We start from the raw sequence: 6,143 nt of genomic DNA, 5'->3' as shown, positions 1-6,143 counted from the left end.
TACCTGGGTGCGATACTCACCCAAGTCCTCATGGAGGGCTTCATCAAAAATAGTTGGTGAGTTTTTGAACCCCTGAGGTAGTCGGGTCCAGGTCAGTTGTCCACTGACGCCAATCTCAGGGTCCTGCCACTCAAACGCAAAATAAGGCTGACTCTGGGGTGCCAGCGGTAGGCTGAAGAATGCACCCTTAAAGGTCTAGGACCGCGTACCATTGTCAGTCCAGAGGCAGGGTGCTGAGTAGAGTATATGGGTTTGGCACTGTAGGCTGAATATCTATGACATTCTTATTTACTTCTCTCAAATCCTGGACGGGCCGATAGTCGTTAGTATGGGGCTTTTTGACTGGCAGGAGGGGCGAGTTCCAGGCTGACTGAATAGGCTTTAGTACACCTAGTTCCTGCAGCCATCTAATGTGAGGAGTTATCCCCTTTTTAGCTTTCAGAGGCATTGGATATTGTCAGAGTTTTACTGGGTCTGCGCCTGCTTTTATTTCCAAGTACAGAGGGGGGCGATGGGCTGCTAAGCCCATGCCTCCCGTCTCTGCCCATGCCAAGGGGAACTTCTGAAGCCAGACCTGAACAGAGTCATCAAACTCTGGGGGCCTCTGGTGAAGTCTATATTCCTCAACCAAGTCATGTGTTATCATTACTTGGAGTAGTTGGCCTTCCTGCCGGAACAACTTTGCTCCCTTTTCAGAAAAGTGAATTTGTGCTTGCATGTTTGCAAGCAAATCCCAGCCCAGGAGGGGATATGGACACTCAGGTATTACCAGAAAAGAATGGGTTACTTTTCCCATTCCTAGATCCACTGATCTTTGAGTAGTCCATGGGTAAGATTTGGTTCCTGTGGCGTCCTGGACCCATGTTCTCTTATTGGATAGAGGGTCTCCTGGTTCTAACAGTACCGAGTTCTCAGCTCCGGTGTCCACCATAAAGTTTATATTTTCCCTCTCTACTTTCAGGGTTATCCTGGGTTCAGGAAGGGAATCCGAGCCCTGACACCCCTAATCGCTGTCTGTCTGGAGAACTTTGGCTCTTTGTTTCTTTTTAGGGCATTCCCTAGCCCAGTGTGCTTCCTCTTTGCAATAGGAGCATTGGTTTTTTTTTTTTTTTCCCAGTCTGGGGGTTTTGTGCTCTCTATCCTTGGACCATTCCTTATCCAATCTTATATGCCCTGGCCCTGGTGTGCGGCCACCATTAATTCCCACATTGGTTAGAATATCAACAAGCTGTTGATGGTGTCTCTCCTGCTGGGCTTCTAGGATTCTGGCCAGGCTTCTTTCTTGTCTCTTCTTTTTATTTCTTTTTCCTCTGCACTTTCCCTACTATAATAAACTCTCTCTGCCACCACCTTATACCTCTCTCTGCTAGCCAATTCAGTTTCTGAAGTTTTTTCTGATGTCTGACGCTGCCTGATTCACAAAAGCGAAGATCAGAGTCAGCTCTGTTTCTGGTGCTTCTGGATCATACGGAGTCTATCTCCTGAAGGCCTCCTGCAGGTGTTCTAAAATCGCCGCTGGACTCTCTTCAGCTCCCCATCTTACATCATATACCTTACTCATATTTGCAGGCCATCTAGCTGCAGCCTTGAGACCCGCCAACAGAGTCTGGCGATAGACCTTGAGTCTCTCCTTACCTTCTGCAAAGTTATAATACATTTTTATTCCCTATGTCCAATTTTTGTTGACCCATTTAGATTTACTGTTGCATTCTTTTCGAGTTCAACTTCTGGTTAATTGAGCCCATTACTCTTTACACCTTGTTTTGCCTAGTCTAGGATACATGGATTTATTGTCCCAGCCTTATCTTTCCCACAAGTTCAACTTTTGGTCAATTAAAAAAAAAATGCTGGTCAGCAAATACCTTTGGAGGAAGAAAAGGGAAGGGGAAGGAACATCTTTTAAGATGGCTACTAATTTCTCCCTTTCAGCGCCTGTGACACATGCCCTGTGAGATGAGAGGATCTGAGACCCAGGACTTTCTTTGTTTCCCTTTATTAACTATCATTAAGAGATCTTATGGGTGCAGGGCACCAGGGCGGTGGTGGTACATGCCTCTAATCCCAGCACTTGGGAGGCAGAGCCAGGCAGACCTCTGTGAGATCAAGGCCAGCCTGATCTACAGAGTGTCAGGACAGGCACCAAAACTATACAGAGAAGAAGAAACCCTGTCCTGAAAATAAAACAAACAGACAAAAAACAAAACAAAACAAACAAACAAACAAACAAAAAAGAGGTCTTAAGGGATCTAACTATGAAGCATGCCTGTACTGGGCAAGCTACCTATTATCTGAGCCTGGAGCTTTGCAAAAATGAGGGAGTTGGCCTAGGAGTTTATCAGTTTGACATGCTTTTATCCCTACCACCCCGACACACACACAGAAGTGCAATATTAGTACATTGACCCTTTCTTTTGGTTTTCTCCTAGGGATCCAGAGGTGAAAGGGGTGACTAGGGTCACAAAGGAGAAAAAACAATGGCAAATCTGTACAAATGATGTGCTGCAATAGAAGTGGGAGCTCCCCCACCTGTGGATTGAGGGATAGTCATCATAAAAATGGCTGACCAAATCTATCCACAGCCAGTTCCAAGTGGCATTTCAAAACAGTCACAGTATTTGTTGTTCTTTCACGGGGTTTCCCTGGATTTCCTGGAATGCTGGGGCAGAAAATGAGTGTCTAGAAGTAGAGATGACAGACCTTAGGTCCTCCAAACAGCAAATGGAGCCTCCTTTTGGTCCTTCAGGCAGAATCATTGATTTTAACTAGAAATTAAAGTTTAAGTGGAAAGTTCCAGTTTGAGATGGGGACCAAGTTGTCTTATCCACTGGGAGAGGGTAGCAGGAGGTCTGAGGTCAACCTCCAGTTTGGTGGGAAAGGCTATTCCTACTCTCTCCATACACACACCATGGACAGAGGCCCCTCTTTGCTTCGCCTACCTCCTGGAGCTCAAGGCAAGATTCAAAAGCCAGAAGTTTTGTGAGGAGTGACTCCTGTCTCCTATCTGAGCCACAGTGGTTCAAGACCCCTCCTATCCCTCAGACCCTGGAGAAAATTAGAGATTCGTTTGATTTAGTTTCACTGCTGCCTAAACACTCAATACAGTCTTCAAGGGTGGCAAACACTGTTGGAGGGACAAAGGATTATTTTAAATAGGTGACAACTATTTTATTTAATTAGTGAGATATTCAGTATCTCACTTGGGACCAGCTCAATTTTAAAAGCTAACAGTTTTAGGAGTTAAGGAAAAACCATTCAGGGCTGGAGGGATGGCTCAGAGTTTAAGAGCACTGGCTGCTCTTCCAGAGGACCTGATTTCAATTCCCAGCACTTACATGGTGACTCACAACCATCTGTAATGAGATCTGGTGCCCTCTCCTGGCATGCAGGTATACATGCAGGAAGAACATTGCACACATAATAAATAAATAAATCCTTAAAAATCATTCTGTAAATAACCGTGGAGTGATATATTGATATAACAAAAATTGTGAAGGTGGCAATAGACTGACAGACTTGGGGACACTTTTACTTAGGTTTAGGATCTAGAGTAAGGCTGGGCATTGGATGAGGGCAGATGTGATAACCTAAAGAAAGATGCATACATGACCATGTAGAACAGCTCCCAACCTGACATGGAAACACTGGGTCCTTACATTGTAAGTCATTAACCATGTAAAACAGCCCCTGACATGATAGTGCTGGATGCTCAATGCTGTAAGGTGCTGACCATGCTGAACAGTTCTTGAGCTAACATGAAAATACTGGGTCCTGAGGATGTGAAGCATTGAGTGTGTAGGACAGCCCCTAAGCTGTCTTGGTTACTTTTCTATTGCTGTGATAAGATAGCATGAGCAAGACAAGTTATGAAAGAAAGTGTTTCAGAAGCTTAAGTTCATGATAGGGGAGGAAAAACATGGCATCAAATAGCTGAGAACTTCCATCTAGATCCACAAATGGAAGAGAGAGAGAGACAGAGGGGGGCAGAGAGTAAGAAAGAGAGACAGACAGAGAGAGAAGCCATGGAGGAGCACTGCTTATTCCCATGCTCCCCATGGCTTGCTCAGCCTGCTTTCTTGTATGAATGAGGAGCATCTGCACCGAGTGCCACTACCCACAGTAAACTGGTCTTCCTATGTTAATAATCAGTCAAGAAAACATCCTCACTGAGTTACCTACAGGACACTGTGATGGAGAAGATCCCTCCCTCTTCCCACAATAAATATGTCTAGGTTTGTGTTAAGTTGGAAAAAAATCAACCATCATAGCAGCAACCAAGGATCAGGTACTACTGTGGAAGAGGGAGACAGAAAGGATATAAGAACCCAAGTTTGGGGAGAATTTTGGGGGAAATTGTTGTGAAACTGGATCTGATGAACAGGACACAGAAACTGCACTCATGAATTCAACACAGCTGGGTTTCCTGAAGTAGAATTACACAAGATTGAGGCATCATCATTTCATCATGCATTGAAAATATCATCATGGATTGGAAACATTAATATTGTGAAAATGGCCATAGTTTCTAAAGGAAGCAATGGGTTCTCCAAGCTCAATGAAAATTACACTGTCATTCTTCACAGAAGGAAAAAATTAACTTATAATTCATTTGGAAGTTCAAAAGACTCCCGCTAACCTAAGCAATCTTGATCAAAAACAATAAACATGAACGAATGAACTTTCATGTTGACAAGCTGTACTGCAGAAACATAATACTAAAAAGAGTGTGGTCATGGCAGAAAAATAAGGTACAATAATCAAAATAGAGCAGTGAGCTTAGATAAAAGTTTACCCAATTACAGACTCCTTTTGATAAAGATGAGAAATACACTAATTTGAAAAAGCACAGTCTCTTCAACAAACAGTGCCATGAGACCAAAATCAACATGTAGAAGAATGAAATCAGACCCTTATCTCTCTTTTTTTCTCTCATTTTTTGGGGAGTTCACAGAGACTGAATTGACAATTAGGGAGCCTTATGAGACTGACCTGGGCACTATGCATATGTTATAGTTGTATAGCTTGGTCCTCTTTTGGGACTCCTGACAGTGAAAACAGGGTCAGTCTGCAACTATTTTATAGACATTTGGGACCCTACTCCCTTGCACTGGGTTGCCTTGCCCACCTTCACGAACGGAAAAGTGCTTAGTCTTGCTGCAACTTAAGATGCCATGTTTTGTTGATACTTATGGGAGAGCTGCTCTTTCCTGGACAGAGGTAGAGATGAAGTGGATTGGGGGTGTAGAAACAGAGGGAGGGATTGGAGGTAGGTACTGGGAAGAGAGGAGGGAGGGGAAATTTCTACTGGAATGTAAAATAAGTAGGTATATTTATTTTTAAAAAAGAAAATAGATTTCCTCTGATACAATACATCCCAACAAGTTTCCTCTCTCTCCACTTCTTCCAGCTACTCCCTGCCTTCCCTTCCCCCAATCCATTTTCTCTCTGTTTCCCCTTTAGAAAAGAGCAGGCCTCCAAGAGAGGACAGTGCAAACAGCACAAAACAAGATACATTAAGACAAGGCAAAGGCCCTCAGATTGAGGCTGGCCACAACCCAAGAGGAGGGAAAGAGTCCCAAAGGCAGGTGAAAGTGTCAGAGAAATACCTGCTTCCATTGTTAGGAGTCCCACAAAAGCACCAGTCTAATACTCATAACAAATATGCAGGGGATCTGGTGCAGATCCATGCTACTAAAGCTTAAATCACATACCAAATCTCACATGGTAATTGTGGGAGACTTCAATAACCTACTATCACCAATGGACAAGTCAAACAGACATAAACTACACAGAGACATAATGGAGTTAACAGATATTATGAAACAAATGTACCTAACTTATACCCACAGAACATTCACCCAAACATAAAAGAATACCTTCTTCTCAGCATTTCACAGAACTTTCTCCAAAACTGACCACATACTTTTTCACGAAGTAATTCTCAACAGATACAAGAAAATTTGAAATAACTCCCTGTATCCTATCAGATCACCATGGATTAAAGCTGGATATCAACAACAGAAACAACAGAAAGCTTGCAAGCTCATGGAAGCTAAGCAACGCCCTACTGAAGGACTACTTGGCCAAGGCAGAAATCAGGAAGGAAATTAAATAGGATTCAATGAAAATGAATACATAAATACATA

The sequence above is a fragment of the Peromyscus maniculatus genome, chromosome 22 (assembly GCF_049852395.1).
Source record: "Peromyscus maniculatus bairdii isolate BWxNUB_F1_BW_parent chromosome 22, HU_Pman_BW_mat_3.1, whole genome shotgun sequence".
Taxonomy (NCBI): domain Eukaryota; kingdom Metazoa; phylum Chordata; class Mammalia; order Rodentia; family Cricetidae; genus Peromyscus; species Peromyscus maniculatus.
The sequence above is the reverse complement of the archived record's forward strand: the minus strand, read 5'-3'. Positions refer to the sequence as shown.